Genomic DNA, 19,303 nt, shown 5'->3' with positions numbered 1-19,303 from the left:
ATTAAAGCCTCCATAACTTTACCAGTTATACAAGTTAGACTGATTGGCCTATAGTTAGACAAATTACTTCTATCCCCTTTTTTGAAAATAGGCGTTATGAAGGCGTGCTTCCAATCAGAAGGTACCACACCTTCAGATAAGACAGCTTTAAGACAGCGCTGTAAGTGGCTGCATGAAGTTGAACGCACCCTATTTTTTTCTTGTTGCCATTAGCAACCTATGACCACACCTAAGATTGGTGACAGAGAACATTTGGAATCAACACCGGGGGCATTTCATATTTCAACACAGACGGTTTGATTGTTACACTCTGGCAATGGCATCAAGATAAGTCTTATTAGCCCAATAAATCATGAAAACGAGGTTTAAAATTTTCTACATGAAGTGCAGGGAGATTATCAGTCAATGTGGTATGATTTAGTGTTGTTTTATGCTACAGTATAGGCTGAAACCTGTGATTATCATCAAAAACAAAATGCGGTAATCGTAAGTATTAACAGGAATGTTAAATCTGCATTTGCATGATTTCAGAAACTACTGAGAGGTATGAAAAGAAAGGATGACATCACTAGTTTCTTACACACAAAGAGGAGGGATCAGGGAGGAAAAGCAGACGTAGTTGCGGATGGCGAAAGAGGAGAAGGAGCAAGAAGAAGAAGATCAAGCTGAGCCAGGGCAAGAAGGTGAAACTGGTAAGCAGCAGAGGAAGTATGAATAGACATACACTCCAAAGCTGAGGTGCTAGGGAGGAGAGACTGTGAGTTCCCTGGATTTGATGTATTTTAACCATATATGGTACATGCAGTATTAGAGAATGTAACACCTGCAAATGTATAAAGAAACGGCTTTGATTTTGCCACCCCAACTGATTTCCATGCCACCCTCATGCCACCCTAAGAAAATTTCTCTTGATCCGCCCTTGTCGGTGAACAAGGGAATGTTACCTGGCTAACTAGCCCCAGGTAGCTTACATGCCCTCCCTTAGGCTGCTTTCCTCACACTGTTCAGTGAGTAAAAGTACTTTCAGCATGAGGAAGAGCAGACTCATAACTTTAACCCTGCAGCTAAGATAATTGCATATTACAGCTTAAATGCAGCTTGAATGTTTCCTGGTCAACATTAGACAGAGGAATACAAGCCAGCTAACCCCTAGTCAGTGCCCCCCCCCCCAGCAGAGACACCGGGTTGGTCTCATAAGCTCTTGATCTGAGCTTCTCCGAAGGGATGTTGAGGCACACTGTTGAGGCTCTTCAGGTGGTGGGCCGCCCTGAAGATGGGCCCCAGTCAGCAGGAGACAGCAGGTCCATCCAGAGCAGACTACAGAAGCAGGGATCAGGAAGAGGAATCCTTGAGATCCTGGGGTCCCCCACACATTATCAAGCAGCACAAAATGGCACTGAACAATAAACGTATATGTCTGACATACTTGTCCTTTTTTAATTACAAAAACTATATTGGGAAATAAAAAATAACCTCCTCCTTTTGCATGCAGATTGAAATATTGTTATTTACATCTAAAATGGAGTAATGGAAGCCCCAAATCTTGAGGTTTTAAGTAACTACTTCCATTAATATTACCTTCAGCAGACCAATTAGAACCAACTTCTATATTGGATTTATCCGTGTGTATGGAGCCACCATTTTCAGAGTTACTGTGCGTTATGTCTGTTGTACAGCCCTGATGTGGTAGCTGCTGAAATCATTCACTGGGGCTAAGCAGAAACAGCAGTGTACTCCAACACCTTAACCTCCAGAAAGAGCCATGCAGTTCAAAGCCCCGCAGAGAAAGCGTTGCATCAAAGGAAGATCAAAATGCCTGATCGTCATGAGAATTTCCCCACAGGGATCAATAAAGTGTTATTATTATATTTCAGGCTTACCTAGATTAAAGGGCATGTTGTTAGTGTATAGTGCTTAGAATGTTTAATTACTCTTATTTTCTTAACTTGTATAATAGATGAGCCATCATATCCTTAATGTGTATTGATATATGCAAAGGGAGGAGAAGGGAACAGACCCAAGGTGCAGAGTAAGAGCTAATGTTGAGTAAAATAGCATTAGAGAAATAAATTTTAAATAAATTCATGGTTTATGTCCATGGTTAATGTTACATTAACTCTATCCAGTCTCCTAGCTGAATATGTTAAGCAGGATTTCAAGTGGGCTGGAAAGATCTGGAACAGGGTTCTGACGCCTTCGTTTAATAAATAAATATATCTTGATGCCAATTTCATACATAAAGTTTGTTTTCATTTGTTGCATCCTGGCCTTCCTTCCAGTTGATGCCATAAAGATCAGTATTTCCCACACAAAGACTTTGCTTGTAGGGCTCCAGACTGGGACAATTTATTCACATTTTGAGATCATTTTTGGAGACAGTGTCACTAAATTTTTTAAGAAGGTACAGCAGTGCAACTTAACATTTGTTTGTTTTTGTCTGGAATACTGTTGCTTTTTTAAATACATTCAAAATATCTTATACCTGAGTGTGATATCTGAACGGTATCAAAACATAAGAACATAAGAACTATACAAACGGGAGGAGGCGATTCGGCCCATCAAGCTCGCTTGGGGAGAACTTAACTAATAGCTCAGAGTTGTTAAAATCTTATCTAACTCTGATTTAAAGGAACCCAAGGATTTAGCTTGCACTACATTATCAAGAAGACTATTCCATACTCTGAGTACGCACTGTGTAAAGAAGTGCTTCCTTAAATCCAGTTTGAAATGTTCTCCCGCTAATTTCCACCTATGGCCACGAGTTCATGAATTTGAACTAATGCTGAAGTAACTATTTGGTTAAACAGCATCCAAACCTGTTAGAATCTTATATACCTGGATCATGTCCCCCCTCAGTCTCCTTTGCTTGAGACTGAACAGATTTAGCTCAAGTAACCTTTCCTCGTATGGCATTCCTCTAAGACCAGGAATCATTTTTGTGGCCCTACGCTGCACCTTTTCTAAGGCCACAATGTCCTTTTTAAGATATGGTGACCAAACCTGCACACAATATTCTAGGTGAGGTCTCACCAGGGAATTGTATAATCTTAGCATTACCTCCCTTGACTTATACTCCACACACCTGGAGATATACCCCAACATCCTATTGGCCTTTTTTATTGCTTCCCCACACTGACGAGAATGGGACATGGAAGCAAAATTAGATATCGCCTAATACTATTAAATCTTTTGGTTATATATGACCCAATCCACCAGATTAAGTTATACCACAAGTAAGTGTTACGCGTAGTTAGGAAATTATCTGCTGCTAGAACTAAAAGTTAGTCTTCATGTACAAACATCTAAGAACTGTGGTTTTCGCAGGTATTACATGCTTATACCCAGATACACTATATGGACAAATGCTTTGGGACACAGGAGCCAGGCCATGTCCAACATTAATGCCTGACCTCACAAATGCTCTTCTGGATGAATGGAAAAAAAATCCCACAGACACCCTCCAAAATCTTGTGGTCAGCCTTTCAGGAACATTGGCAGCTGTTATAGCTGCAAGGGGGGACCAACTCCACATTGATGCCTAAGGATTTCATAGGATTTCCTGTAGGTATTGTGGCCAGATGTCCCAGTACTTTTGTCCATAGAGTGTAGCTGGAAGACTCAGGTTAGGCTCGGCTGATGTGCTGCAGTGTCGGCTTAGTTAGCAGTGGCTTACAGGAGTTGTGCCAAGTGCGGCTTATGCACGGCAATCAGGGTGTTGGCAAAAAGTAAGAGGACCGATTCATTTATGCTACCATTGGCGCAGTTACGCTCAGGCCATGGTTGCATATCATAAGGCAACCGGTAAGGATCCATGAACTAAGTTTTCCCGTTTTACAACAACTCTGTACATAAATAAGGAGCCTACCGTCCATTTTTGTGTCAATAACATATTTATGCACATTATGATTTTTTATGATGAGGTGTTAAATAAGCTGGCTCCAATTTAGAATAGCTTTCTGTTTTTCAAATATTATGTATATAATAATAAATTATGTCAATTTTTATTAACATACAAAGATGTTTTGTTATATTCATGATATTTACACTGTAAAAATATCCATGCTCATACAAGACAAAGTACTGTATTTTGATTATACTAAGAGTCCATATTATTGCAAATACAGGACTGTTATTTTTTCCCAACTTCGCATGCATTCTGGGTATTGCAAAAGCTGTTGGAGATCACGAGCCTGAAGACATTTTATGGTTTTACTGTGACAGTCTCCGAACCTGCTGTCAGAAAGAGCATCACCTCTGGGGTAACATGTGTTTCTGTAGATTTATTCACATTATTAGTTGGTCATTAGATAATTACGGTGAACTCTGTTGTTCAATGTACAAAATTTAACTGTTAACCTAAAACTAGTTTTTATGTGGCAGTCAAATCTCGTTGCATAAATCAGTAAAATTTAATACAACACATTGACCGTGAGACATACACATTCCAACCAGCCCACACACTATACTCAGCGAAAGGAATAACGCCTACTAACGTGTCCCCTTATATAGAATTAGTGGATTGCGCAGGCACGCGGAGTGGAGCTTCCCGAATAAGGCTGAAGTTGGCTCCTTATTTGCAGCTCCTTACTCACATTTTCCGATCCACCTTAAATGCTGCGCAGCCGAATGCAATGACGCGATTGCGCCTGTAGAGGGGCTCATTTAGCGAGGGTTACATTCAGAACTTCATTTGGCTTTCGATTCCTATTAACTGAACACGATTATACTGACTTGTTGCCACTTTGAGGAAAGTATATATCTGGGCAGATTCAGTAATAGTATGTGTGTATTTTATCAGAAAATGAGACAAACGCAAACGTCTTTTCACTCCCAATCAGGCCCAGAAATATGCCCAATCAGGCAAATATGAACTTCTCAGTACACATCAGGTATGCTACTATATAGGAAAAGTGACATTGTCCTGACCCAGACTGATTTAATACTTTAACGATCAGATGGAAACAAGGCATGTCATACTATAGCGCACAAAGGTGTGAATGAGAAGCCAGGTTTCCATGCCCATTTTAATACATTAAATCAGTCTGGGCCAGGACAATGTGACTTATTCTATATTGTGGATACCTGACGTGTACTGAGAAGTTCATGTTTGCCTGGTCCAGAGAGGTTCAAGGTATTAAAATGCTCCCCCTACATGCGCAATCGCGTCATTGCATTCGGCTGCGCAACATTTAAGATGGACCGGAGAATCGGAATAAGACGCTGCGAATAATAAATATGACTGGTGTGTGAGTGTGTGTGGGCTGGCCCCCCATCCTGGGTTGTTCCCTGCCTCGTGCCCATTGCTTCTGGGATAGTCTCCGGACCCCCCGCGACCCAGTAGGATAAGCGTTTTGGAAAATGGATGGATGGATGGATGGATGGTGTGTGAGTGTGGGCTCGCCCCCCATCCTGGGTTGTTCCCTGCCTCGTGCCCCCGCGACGCAGAAGGATAAGCGGTTTGGAAAATGGATGGATGGATGGAATAATAAGTAAGTTACGTGTGATCCCGCTGCAAATATTTATACGTAATACGTTATTACATGAATGCGCACACAGATGGAGTGCGGAAAAGGTGGAAGCGTAAGAGCAAGATGAATGCGGTAGGCAGGGGTCCTCGCATTAACAGTGAGACACGCGTTTCTCCCATAATGTAATCTATCTTAAAGGTTTTGATGAAACTTGAGAGCCTTGAATAAAATAAGGCAACAATTTGCACCCACGTTTTGGGAGTAAACATAACTGTTTATTGGAGTAAACTGTTTTTTTTAGTGAGATACACCCAATTTAAAGAAAATAAATATTTTAAATATTTAACTGTAAAATCTGGAATTCTATACTGTACTGTTTTTTCGCCATACTACCTTTACCAGCATGCTGTGCAGTTTGTACATTCCCACTGTTAAGGCAGTTTTTTTTTTCATCTTGGATGGACCAATTACAGTGGAGAAATCCACTTAGCCCGCGAAATCGCGGCGGCGATGCGCCAGTTGCTGGAGTGAGGATGTTCTTTTTGGCGGAGATAACGGGTCTGTCGGCACGTCAGTTTTAAAATGGCAAGCAATTTCTTTCGAAAAGCTATGAACCAACTGAGGAACAAGTAGTTTCAGAAGTATCTGAGGAGGTATGTGCATCCAGAGGCGCTTACAGTTTATTTAAAAATCCTATATGTAAACTTTCCTTGTCGATTGCCTTCAGTGCATATAGAGCTTAAACTCTTCACTTTGTTGTAGATGTAAGCATAAAGTCACTTCTTACGTTTGGGTCCATCATTGCAGAAGTGCTGCTGGTGATCACAGAATTGCACTTATAATTTTTTTTGTTTGTGTTCTTTGTCTTTCCGTGATCTAAATGTACCTGTTGGGAAAATCCTTACAACAAAAGCACGGCAAGAAAGTCACGAACTGATTTTTTTGTTAATATAAATATAATTTTGTGACTACTGTTTAATAATTTCACACTAATATATTGTAAGAATCCTCTGGAATTTCTTTAATGGTACCTTCACCCTGCTGCATGTTAGATCAGCTCTGTGTTTTATTGTTTGATTTCAGCACTTCTGGGGACCTGTAATTAATTGGGGTCTGCCCATAGTCGCTGTGACGGGCATGAGGAAGAGCCCTGAAATAATCAGTCGTCGAATGACCTTCGGTAAGAGGCAGAGGGCTCACCTTCCATCTATATGAGCGTCCCCTGGGTCACTCGGGTCTCCAGAGGGACTTTTTAAAGGTTTTAAGCTGGTTGCTCTTCTTCTTTCTGGCCTCTGACCCCTGCATGATCTCTGTCTCCCCAGCTCTTACCGGTTACTTGCTCATTTTTATGAAGTTCTCATATCGAGTCCAGCGCCAATACTGGCTCCTCTTCGCATACCACATGGCCAATGTGACGGCACAAACGATCCAGGGAGGCCGGCTCATCCGACACAAGTAGGTCCCCATCAGGCTCCCTCTAGAATATTTAAATCTTCACCTCATATCTGTTGATTAATGCCATATTACTGCTCGACATAGCATTTGCAGCCGGCAGCCAGGCAATCACTCTGCCAGCTTTTCTCCTAGTCAGATCCTTCCTTAAGGTATGGTGACCAATCCTGCACACAATATTCTAGGTGGGGACTTACCAAGGAATTGTATAATCGAGCCGTTTGTGGTGGACAACATCAAAGGCCTTCTGCAGAACTAAGCAGATAACATCATAGGCCTTTTTGTGATCAATTTCTTTCGTAGCTTCCTCAAAGAACTCAAGTAGATTAATTAAACAGGACCTACCTCTCCTAAATCTATGATGGCTATCCCTCAGAATGTTATTTTAATCCAGGTAATCTACCATTTTCACTTGGATTATAGCTTCCATTACCATTCCAGTTATGCAATTTAAACTGATTGGCTTATAGTTTGCTGGATTACTTCTATCCCCTTTTTTGAATATGGGTGTTATATTAGTATGCTTCCAATTAGAAAGTGCCACACCAGTAGATAGAGAAGGATTTCTCAAATAGTAATGTTAAAGGTTGGTTAATAATATCCCTCATCTCTTTTAAAACTATATTTTATACTGTATTTAGTCCATGTCTAAGTCCGTATTCCCCAGGTCCGTCATTGATGTTCGTCGCCGTCTGCCCTGTCTTCAGTGACTAAATCCTGGTTTCCTTTATCCTGCCTACCTGCCTTCTCCTTTCCCCGCTTCCTGCTTGCCCATCCTCCCCGCCGATTGCAACAGAATGACGGACCTCCTGAAAGAAGCACTGCGGCGGGCCAAGGACCAGCGCCTTGATCTACTGCAGGAGGTGCTTTATTAGCTAATTCAACTGGAGGTCCAGGAGGACCCAGCATTCCGGGATTTGGCCAGCCGGAGCGGGGACCTCCTAAGTGAGGCAGCCCCGCCCGGAGACGCGTACCCCTCGCGGGAGGTACGTGAAAATCTCCGGCTGCTAATGCAGCGGATTACTGAGCAGAGAGCCCAGTCAGTAGCGCTGTACTACGCGGAGGCTGCTGTACCGCCTTCTGTCCCTGAGGAAAAGGCCCAACCTCCCTCCACCGCTGCAAGCTGGAGAAAGAAGAGGAGGAAGCCCCAACGATCATCCTGGGGGCTTGCTCTCTCTTCCCCACTTCTCTCCTTGCACGTGATCGGGAGGGCTCCCCGATCAGCTCGGACGTTGCCTTTGCGGGCAGCTTCCCCCTTCCGGGGAACACGCCTGGCTCTAAAAGGGGCCAGGGCAGTATGGGACGCTATCCCGCGGGTTAGCGGGCTCTTAAAGGGGCAATGCCTGCTAGTGAGGCAGCAACCCTGGAGCCCGTGACTGTCCTACCTGACCCGCCGGCGCCTGACGTCCTTGTCCCGCCTGATCTGCCTGTCCAGCCCGTGCCTGATCTGCCTATCCTGCCAGCTGCCGCACCGCCCAGCAAGGCTCTGGCCACTGCGACGCCCCTTGCTGGCCCAGAGTCAGCGGTGCCTGCGGCACCCGAGGCGCCTGCCACGGCCCCGCCTCCAGCTACTGCTCCACCTTTGGCCCCTCTGCCTCCGCCTGTCCCTTCTCCGCCCGAGGCCACTCTGCCTCCACCCGTGGCTCTGCCCGCGCCTGTGACTCCTGCCCCTGTTGCCCATGTCCTTGACCCAGCTCCAGTCCCCCCATCACCGGTCCCAGTCCCCGAGGAGGTCCTGGACAGTCTAACCACTGCTCCTTCCTCCTTTTTTGCTACATCCTCTTTTTTGTTGTTTTTTTGTTGAGGAAACACCCCAATGCAGTTCTCATCTTAAATTAATGATGAAATACACATAGAGGGGGCGGCATGGTGGTACAGTGGTTAGCACTGTTGCCTCACACCTCTGGGACCCGGGTTCGAGTCTCCGCCTGGGTTACGTGTGTGGAGTTTGATTGTTCTCCCCATGTTGTCGTGGGGTTTCCTCTGGGTACTCCGGTTTCCCCCCGGAGTTCAAAAGCATGCGGAGGCTAATTGGACTTGCTAAATTGCCCGTGTGCATGAATGGTGTGTGAGTGTGCCCTGCGATGGGCTGGCCCCCCCATCCTGGGTTGTTCCCTGCCTCGTGCCCATTGCTACCAGGATAGGCTCTGGACCCCCCACGACCCAGTAGGATAAGCGGTTTGGAAAATGGATGGGTGGATGGTTTTTGCATCATTGGCCAAGTAACGTTTGCTGTAGGCTATTAGCTTCGGGACAGTGACGAAGGGGGACTAGGCCTAAAGTCATGCTGTTGAACGTTAACAGCCGATAGTCACGCGAGTGACACTTCATTTGAACTTTTAGCTTTTGCTAATGATGAGAGTCCCACTTCATTCAAATTTTTAGCAAGCTAGCTAACGGCCATTAGTCATATGAGTCTCACTTCATATGAATTTTTAATTAGCAGTGAAACATTAATTATACACCTAAATTGAAGAATCTCAGCTAAGATTTGGGTTAATAAGAATTCCTAACTGTCACATATCAACATTGTCAGCCAACATTATACAATAAAAATCAGTTTGGTAGCTACAGTATACATATGGCAAAATTTAACAAGTGTAACGAACAGAGTAAACTAGTAAAAAAATAGGGGAAAAAAAATACAAAAACTGTAAAAACAAAAGACAAATTGGACGGAAAAATAAATAGGCCACGGGTCAAATAGCGTCAGTGCACCCCTCCCCCCGAACGAAAACAACTTTTTTTGCATGCTCTGGCCATGCTGAATGTGAATTTGAACGTTAACAGTGAAAATGATGGGATGCACCACCTGTTTCATCCATGCCCATCCCAACTTCTTCCATAGTGTTCTAATGTATTTACACGGAATTAAATGAAAACAATGGATTTCAATGGGCATGGCTGAAACTAACCAAAAGTATTTGATGCAACGTAAACATAATTTCTAGGAATTAAATTCTGTCTTGCTACTATTTTTTACTAACAGAAAAGGAGTCTACACTTAAGACTACTGAGCAGAAAGTCTTGCAAGAGGACCAACCAAAAAGCAAGAAGAGAAAGAGGTTACCCAACAAACTCTTCCCTGACACCCAGGAAGAAACTGTAGTTGCAAAAAAGGTAATAAGGGTTCTTTTCATGACGGCTGTTTTGATATTTTTACATTTCTGTAAGTTTTGTAGTTTGGTTGTGAGCCAGACTAACACAAACAATAGAAAAAAAATATTTGCTGCAATTGTGTTGAGACTAGCGGCATGGTGGTGTAGTGGCTAGCACTGTCGCCTCACAGCAAGAGGGTTCTGAGTTCAAACCCTCTGGTTAGCTGGGGCCTTTCTGTGTGGAGTTTGCTATTCTCTCTGGGTTCTCTGCCTTCCTCCCACAGGCCAAAGGTTGCATGTTAGGTGAATTGGTAAATTGCTCATAGGTGTTTATGTGTCTGTATGTGTTAGCGCTGCTGGGTTGTACAAGAAAGTTCCTGGCAACTTAAAAAAGGAACTATAGTACAACAGCTTTGAATTTAAACAGATTCTCGCCATGGAACCATATTAAACTTGATGATTAATTTTGATACATTTTTGGTTTCACTTTCATAACTCTTGTGTGTATTCTTTCATACATAATTGATTTGATCATTTTTACCCAACAGAAAAACTTCAAACTCATAGCTGCAAGACAGTCTGAATTAGAGGTTCTCTCCCAAGAACAACCTAACCTCAGCCCAGTGGAGACTGCTTCAGAGGCACTTGAGGAGGAGATTAAAAGACTGCGGGACCAGCAGAGTGTTGGATCTTCCGCAGCCAGTAAAGAACTTGAGACCCAAGTCAAGGCTTTAAATGGGTTACCTAGCATCTAAGGTAGAGCTATTCTCGGCCTTCTTCGTAAATATGTTTTGAAACACGCTGCCTCTGGTCTGAGCATCATAACTGAGTAACTCAAGCAGGGGTTTCTTAGCTGACACAGATCTGCAAGTGGGATATTTAGGTTGGGAAATCAAATTACTTTGTACCTTATGATTACTTGTGCTTCCAAGTCCCAGGTTTCCAATGGATAGCATGATATATTTGTTGCAATTACAATGACTCTGCTGTTTTTCTCATAATGTGAGGTACCCTGAATACCTGGACATGCGTCCATTTATGTTTTGGTCCCACGGAGAACCCAAGATCTAACCATCTGTATACCGTGCTGGTTCACTTGGGATTCAGCTGTCACACTGGACATTACTACTGCTACATCAAGGTTCGTCTTGTGGGCTCCTTTCATTCCATTGCCTTGAGATGCTTTAGTACGAACTCAGCATATGGTTGAAACAAATATGCTGGTTTGTTCCAGGCCAGGAGTGTCCAGTGGTATTTGATGACTGACACTTCAGTCACTGTCAGAAACATCAAAATGGTAGTGTCATGCCCGGCTCGTATGATCCTCATGTGCGCCATGCCCCCTGATTATCCACGTGTGCTTCCCCGATCTAGCCCAGCTGTGTCTGATTATTTTTGCCCAGTCTTGTCTATTTCAGTCCATGTCTTGCCCTGGTTTCTTGTCCGTCATTGATGTTAGTGAGTCTTAGTGCTGTTCTGTCATGCCCTGCCCGCACCTTAATAAATCTCCAGTTTTTCCCCGACTTGCGGCTCCTTGCCTGCTTCCTGCTCGTTTGCATGCCCGTGCGCGCACCTGCTCACCCAGCGACTCTGACAGGTAGACTATGGTGATACTAGACAATATTAAGTGCCATTATATATATTCTGTAATATAATTATCACAATTGCTGGTGAGACTCTTTTTTTCCTTTCAAATATAATCACACCTCAAGACACACTGGTACTTGTTAACTGTTACTGTTCTGTAGATGTTCTGATTCAAGTATTATCAGTTCACCATACCCAGTTGTGCTCTATATCTGGTTGTTACGCGTACTTTATAATTAAGGGGAATCCGAGGCCCCGTTCAGAGGAGAGACACGGACGGGTGCACTGTACTCAGGATGGCGACCATGATGGAGCCAGACACTCGCACCCTGACCACAGCAAAAACATCCACATGAAACTACCTGAGTGAGACCAGCACTCCGAGGAGCGTCTCGCCAAGAGAGACAAAGCATCCTAGACAAAGAAGAATGTCAAGGACATGTAACGTGACCACTGGTAAGTTTTCTGTGACACAGAGCTAGCTTGAAGCATTAAGAGATTTTTCAGTTAATTCCTTCATCTGTCATGACACACTTTGGTGGGATTATGGCTTAATCCTTTGTTTTTGAGCATCTGTTTATTCTGAAGAATAGCAAACACTATACAGTTTACTATATCGTTAATGTGTCCTTACCCTTTTAGAGACCAGGATACATCTGAGAGGAACTCCAGCAGCAGCCTCGAGGGATTCAACAAGACGAAGCGATACGACATGAACTCCCCATGCGGAAGCCACTCCAGCCTGAGCGATAAGGAGCACCATGGCAGCGACTACAACGAAGAAAACTGCAAGCACTGGCACCATGAGAGAGAGCAACCAGCACTGAGAACAGCCAATACAGCCACAGCGGACCACAGCTCCACATCCACGCAGGTGATTGGGCTGGTGAGAGTGGAGAGAGGCCAGGTAACTCATCACAGTCCAGTGAACAGCTTCGACAGGTGAAATAGGTAGCATATGTTGATGACGGTACCCTAGGTATTTGTATTTCTAAAATATACAGGTTATACAGTGACACATGTCTCTGCACATTTTCAATATGGATATTGATATTCTCCATTTGTCTTTTTTTAGGACGTGGATTTTCTTCAAAAGAAGTGAATTTCAGACTGGAAAGTGATGCTTTAATCATATAAATCAAAGAAGAAGGCTTAACATCTTAGCTGCTGTTTATACACTCGGTACTTTGTCATTTTTTATTGTGTACTCTTAATAAATTGGACCCTGTATTCATTTTCTAAAATCCCTTTTAAATGTTTTATGGTATTTTCACATTAACTATTACACTTAAGATCATTTGTCTCTATTACGGGCTGACCCATGCCTAACCCTGAATAATTGCTTTTGAGCTCGAGATGGCACAAAAGTTGCACTTTCAGCTCTTTACTCTCCATAGAAACATTGATAACCAATGAAAATACTTGTTTTCATGCTTTCCATACATATTTTGCCTATTACAATGTTATTTAGGACTTTAGGAATAATGTCATTGTATACATTTTATTTTTTATGCACAGCTGGGAAAAATGAAATTCTGAAATGCACAGCAGAATTAAACATGACATGCAGGATAAAATATTATATATATACACGCATACACACACATACATATACATATACATATATACTACATGGACAGAAGTAGGCGGACACATATATACACAAAACGCACATACACATACATACAGTGACCTCTGCTGAATTCTTAAGTTGACCCATTAATAAGGAAATGAGAAGTCTGTAATTTCACTGGTATGTTTATTGAACCAGCAAAAGATAGATTATTAACAAAACAAGCAAGAAAAAGTCATTATGTAACAGTTACAAACTATAAAAATAATTATTTCCCTCATTGTATATACTACATGGAGAGAAGAAGGCGGACACATGTACAGTATATATACAAACGCACATAAACATGCAAAAATACTAGATGGACAGAAGGCGGCGGACACATATTTTGTCCTGCCCTCTCGTCGACCACGCCCCCTCGTTAACCTCATGTGGAGTCTCCGTATTCACCACCTATTTCTAGTTGCTGTTGTTAGTTCAGTGTATTTCAGTCCGCGTTCAAGTACGTTTTCCTAGTCCTGTCATTAACATATGTTCCCCTTCAAATAAAACCCTTTTTATTACCACGGCTTCCTTCGCCTGCTTCCCTGTACTGATCCGTGACAGAATGACAGGACTACAGGAGAAGATGCCTCCCTTCCATGAGGCGGAACACCTTGACCTTTTGGACGAGGTAGAATACTGGCTCAAGGAGTCCAAAATGAAGGGAGACCCCACGGCGCAAGCCGTCGCTCGCCGGTCAAGGGAAATCTTGACCCACTTCTCCCCTGCCGAAGACCCGCGCCTCACAGCAGAGGTATGGTGGCATTTAGCCCGGCTGAAGAGCTGGGTAGCTGAGGACATGATCCAGCAGGTAGGGGGCGATTACAGTCTTTGTCCTTTTATTCCACATGAATTGCCGGACCTCGTTACGCTTGTTCGGGGGAGAGAGAAGCGGGGAAAGCGACGAGGGAAAGAGTTGCACGTTTCCCTAGGGGCCGTCTCCATCTCCGCCATTTCCCCAAAAGGAACCAAACCTGACGTCGCCTGCGCTTGGGCCTGGAGCCAGTCTGCCTGCTGCTGCTTCGCCTGCGCCCACTGCTAAGGCGCGAAGCCCAGCTCTGTTACCCCCACTTGGCAGATCCCAACCAGGAATTGGCCTCTTCATATCCAGGAGGGGGAGAGGTCACTTACACAGGGGTTGGTTCCTGCCTGCCCTGCCCCCTGGCTCATCCTCGGTCCCTGTGGCTGGGACTCGTGCGGCGCCTGCGGGTCCTTCGGTTCCTGCTCAGCGGTCGCCTGCGGTTCCCTGGACTCCTGCTTGGCGGTCGCCTGTGGGTGCTTCTCCGATGACTCTTCGGCCCCGCCTCCGTTAACTCATCGGTCGTCTGCGGGTTCCCCCGCTCCGACTCATCGGTCACCTATGCCTGGGCCGGCTGTGGCTGCTGTTCCCTCTTCCCCTCTCCCAGTGCCCCCTTCGCCTTCCTCCTCGCCTCCTCTGGTGCCCCCATTGTCTTCCTCTTCACCTCCTTTGCCTGTCCCTCCATCTGCCTCCTTGCCCCCTTCGTCGTCCCCTCCTGCTCCTGCCTCGCTGTTGCCGAAGGTCCCTTCGGCTCCAACCTCGCAGTCGCCGGCTGCCTCTGCAGCTTCTGCCTCTTGCCTACTGGGGTTCCCTCGGGCTCCCCATTTTCCCCCGTCCTCTACCATCCTGCCTCCTGTTTTCGTACCTCTGTGTCTGCTCCTCGTCGCTCCGCTCCTTTGTTCGCTCCTGGTCCTTTTTTTCCTCCTGTTGGTGTTCCCCCAGTGTCTCTGTTCTTGGTGCCCCTGTGCCTGTCTGCGTTCCCGTTGGTTTGTCAGTGGTTTTCCTGCTTCTTGTCCCTGTGTCTGCTCTGTGTGTCTGTCCTGTTCCCGGTTCCTCATTGATATTTTGCTTTTGTTTCTCTAGGTCCTGTTAGTCCCTTCACTCCCATTGGGTAATGTCATGCTCCATTCGTCCTGCCCTCTCGTCGATCATGCCCCCTCGTTAACCTCGTGCAGAGTCCCCGTGTTCACCAGCTGTTTCTGGTTGCTGTTGTTAGTTCAGTGTATTTCAGACCGCGTTCACATGCATTTTCCTAGTTCTGTCATTAACGTTACGTATGTTCCTCTGCAAATAAAACCCTTTTTTTATCCACGGCTTCCTTCGCCTGCTTCCCTGTGCTGATCTGTGACACAAACGCACATACACATACATATGTACTACATGGGCAGAAGTAGATGGAGACATATACACACATACATGTACTGTATACTAAATGGACAGAAGTAGGTGGACACAGACACACACACCCATATATATACTACTGTATACGGACAAAGTTCCTTTTTTGATGGAGTACTTTGGTTTTTGGTTTAATATTGGAGTAAAATAGTGGAGTAAAAGCATAAAGTTGACCCAAAGTTGCATAAAACGGAAATTCATTTTTATACATTTAGACAGCCAATTGCCATTTAAACAACCAATTGCAGACTTGCCGATCAGGGTTTCAAGCGTCTGTTGTCTGAGGAGTTATGGCTGGAAAGAAGTATATGTAATTTTAAAAATCAACATTAGAAAAATATACAGAGGGCTAAGAAAGAGGATATATCTGAACTCCAAAACATGTAGCCAATGTTTCGGGTAATTTCCACATTTCTTTGTTTTTATTTTATTGATTTTTGTACTGTATGTAAAGGCATATTTCAAATAAATGTTTAAAAAGATCATTATGATTTTTCAGTTTCATTAACTTTATGATACTTAAACCCTGTCCTACTTTCTGATACTCAAAGAGCTGTTACAGTACCAAATTGGTTGATGCAGCTCATTTTGTGGAGCAGCATATTGTGTACTGTAGCACACTGCATGTACTGACAAAATAAGGAATGTTTGATAAATTGTCACAACAATTGTCTGCAGTGTGTAAACATGGTGAAAGTCTGAAGATGGACATGTTTCTTTTGCCTGAAATTTAATGGTGTGTTGTTGCTTTTTCAAAAGCCACACTCAGATCACAAAATCAGATGACAGCTGTATGAAAGTCACCCCTTTGACAGAGGTGACCTGTACACCCCAGTTATGAAATCTTTCCAGGATTATTATTTATATTTATGATAATTCCCCTGATGTCTTTTTTGACTGCTGTGGTACTGTGTTGTTTTTGATTTGTTTGGGGTCACAACATCTGATGGCTGATATCAGAAATTGTGACCCTTCAACTGAAGTCATGAAATCTATCCAAGATTATAATATCTATTTAGGACAAATTACCTGAAGGGTTTTTGATTGCTTAGTCACTGTTTTTTCATTGATTTGTTTGGGATCACATAATTTGATGGTTGCTATCAGAAATTGTGAGCCCATGTACCTAGGCCCAGCTGTTAACCAGAGTTGTGACAGTTTTTGGTTATACATAGGAAAGGCAGATAAGCCACCTGATGTGGCCCATTTAAATAAGGTTGGTGTGTCTGGCATTATTAAAGTGTTAGAAGCTATGACTGTATGAGGAAGGTACCGGTAAGATGGCACCTCTCTGGTGGCATCGGTAAGAACACCAGGGAAGGCAGACGCAGTTCCAAACTTTACTGCATTCAATTAGGCGGTACAGTATTGCACTGGAGTTAACATACTGTAGGCTGGCCATTGGCTGTTACAGGTGCAATGACTTAGTTATAGACAGGGTGTGCATGTGGTCTAAGGAAGAAAATAATATTATATAAATAACTAAAACAATAAGAACATGGAGACATGTTCAGCTAAATAACACAAATACAACCACTTTATACGATCTCTAATCATCAATCATATAACAGTACTGCCATCTATTGGTTAACCCCGGTACATACCGGATACATAACAGTAATACTATTACCCTCCCTTACTGTATTATCCCATCTCTCCTAAATATTTTGCAGTCTGACTAACAAAACAAATTTAATATACAAGATACACAATTACAAGAAAGAATGCAGAATACAGAGAATCTGCCTGCAATACACTCAGTAGCAGAGCTCCTCAAAAGTTACACACTAACAACAAACAATCCGGTAGACCGCATTGCAATATTACAGCACCGAATGTAATCAGTCCAGGACCAGTCACTTACAGTTCGTCAGTGGCACACAATACTGCACCCCTGAGTATGGTGAGTAACTGGCCAGGATCGTTCGACAATGGGTAGGATGATCTGGTGCGGCACAATCAGAAAACCACCTCTGAAAACTCAAAAGAGACGCTCCTGACGCTGATCCAAGCGTATGCGCGTTGGCATCCCGTTTTCGGAGACGGCCTTTCCAACAGGCACTCTCTCGCAGGTTAGAGTGGCCCATTTAAATATGGTCAAAGTAAAAAGTATGTGAACCCCTTGGAATTTTCTACGTGTATGACTAAATCCCATATAAAACATAGTTGAATCTTCATGCAAGTCACAATAATTTACAAACACTGTGTCCTATAATTAAGATACACAGATTTTCAGAGAATATTTGACCATATTGTATAAAGTAGGAAAAAATAAGTGAACACCAAGCTAATGACTTTTTTTAAAAGCTTAAAAATTTTGCATACCTGGAGTCCATTTAATGAAACGAGTTCAGGGGTGTGGCCTAGAATTACTTTGGTTGATAAAAACCACTGAAAAGGTTCAGTTTGGGCTTTTGACAAGAAGCATGTCCAGATGGGAATCATGCCTCGCACAAAAGAGCTGTCTGAAGATCAAGATGGTTAAGATCAAGAATTGTTAAGTTACATAAGGCTGGAAAGGGTTACAAAGTTATCTCAAAGATTTTACATATTCATTAGTCTACTGTTAGGCAAGTTGTCTATAAATGGAGACAATTTGGTACCGTGGCTACTCTGCCTAGAAGTGGGCGCCCTGCCAAGATGACCCCAATAGCACAACGCAAAGTCATCTTTGAGGAAAAGAAGAATCCTAAAGTGACAGCGAAAGACTTGAAGAAGTCATTAGAACTGTCTAGCATCTGTGTTCATGAATCAGCTAGAAAGGAGTCCATGGCAGAGCACCAAGAAGGAAGCCACTGCTGTCAAACATTGCTGTACGCCTGAAGTTTGCGAAGGAGCACTTGGACACTCCACAGCGATACTGGGAAAATGTTTTGTGGAGTGATGAAACTAAAATTGAACTATTTGGGAGGAACAAGCAGAACTTCATTTGGCGTAAAAAGATAAATGCATCATCCCTACAGTAAAGTATGGTGGAGGGAACATCATGATTTGGGTCTGCTTTGCTGCATCAGGGTCTGGAAAGCTCGCCATCATTGAGGGGAAAATGAATTCCCAACTTTATCAGCAAATTCTTCAGGATAATGTGAGAATGTCTGTCCTTCAACTGAGGCTGGGTGATGTAACAGGACAATGACCCCAAACATCGCAGTGGAGTGGCCCAGTCAGAGCCCCAATCTCAATCCTATTGAGATGCTGTGGAATGACTTTAAGAGAGCAATACACAGAAGGCAACCAAAGAATATGGAAGAGTTAAGGCAGTTTTGCAGGGGAAGAATGGGCTAAAACTCTCTCCACACGATGTGCAGGTCTGATCTGCAATTACAGGAAGTGCCTGGTTGCGGTCATTGCTGCCAAAGGAGGGTCAACCAGTTATTGAACCTAAGGGTTCACTTACCTTCTCCAGTACCACTGTGAATGCTGAATATGTTTGAATAATAAAAACTTGAAAGAGTAGAACCTTTTTTGTGTTATTGGCTTAAGCTCATTGTGTATATCAGTACCTGTGACTTAGATGAAGATCAGATCACTTTTTATGAATAAATTCCAAGGGGTTCACATACTTTTTACGTTGACTGTATACTCATAGCATCAAGTTGCCCATGTGAGCTTTAATCACTTTTTAGTTGTGTTAGAATTATACAAATAGGCTACTCTACAAATCAGCCTAATTTTGTTTAATCTGATATAACAAGCAGCTAAACCTATATCATGTTAAAAGCCAGCATTTCTATACACCCACTCTACATCGCATTGACATTCATTTGTTTACAACGTATGAGTTTACATTGTTTGCGTTAGGAACACATCTGTGTGAGCAAGCTCAAGCTATATAGCGGCAACAGTATCTACTGGAGTCACAGAATACAATGGTCACAGAATTGCT

At 43.4% G+C, this 19,303-nt stretch overlaps 1 long non-coding RNA gene across 8 annotated transcripts; it reads left to right on the top strand.

Annotated features, from left to right (window-relative positions):
• Positions 1-5,984: 5,984 nt before the first annotated feature.
• On the top strand, positions 5,985-15,254 carry LOC125721067 (uncharacterized). 8 transcript variants are annotated; one of them, XR_007385674.1, is made up of 10 exons: positions 5,985-6,121; positions 6,552-6,648; positions 6,791-6,923; positions 7,717-7,906; positions 9,910-10,040; positions 10,567-11,615; positions 11,847-12,061; positions 12,248-12,512; positions 12,681-13,974; positions 14,106-15,254. It is a non-coding gene; the product is annotated as an uncharacterized LOC125721067 (long non-coding RNA). The 8 variants fall into 8 exon arrangements; XR_007385675.1 differs by lacking the exon at positions 14,106-15,254 and having other exon boundaries at positions 10,567-10,774; positions 11,026-11,615; positions 12,681-13,741; XR_007385676.1 differs by lacking the exon at positions 14,106-15,254 and having other exon boundaries at positions 10,567-11,159; positions 11,253-11,615; positions 12,681-13,741.
• Positions 15,255-19,303: the final 4,049 nt, after the last annotated feature.

This window comes from Brienomyrus brachyistius, unplaced genomic scaffold, assembly GCF_023856365.1.
Source record: "Brienomyrus brachyistius isolate T26 unplaced genomic scaffold, BBRACH_0.4 scaffold27, whole genome shotgun sequence".
Lineage (NCBI taxonomy): Eukaryota > Metazoa > Chordata > Actinopteri > Osteoglossiformes > Mormyridae > Brienomyrus > Brienomyrus brachyistius.
Note: the sequence above shows the minus strand (reverse complement) of the source record. Positions and strands in the feature narration are given on the sequence as shown.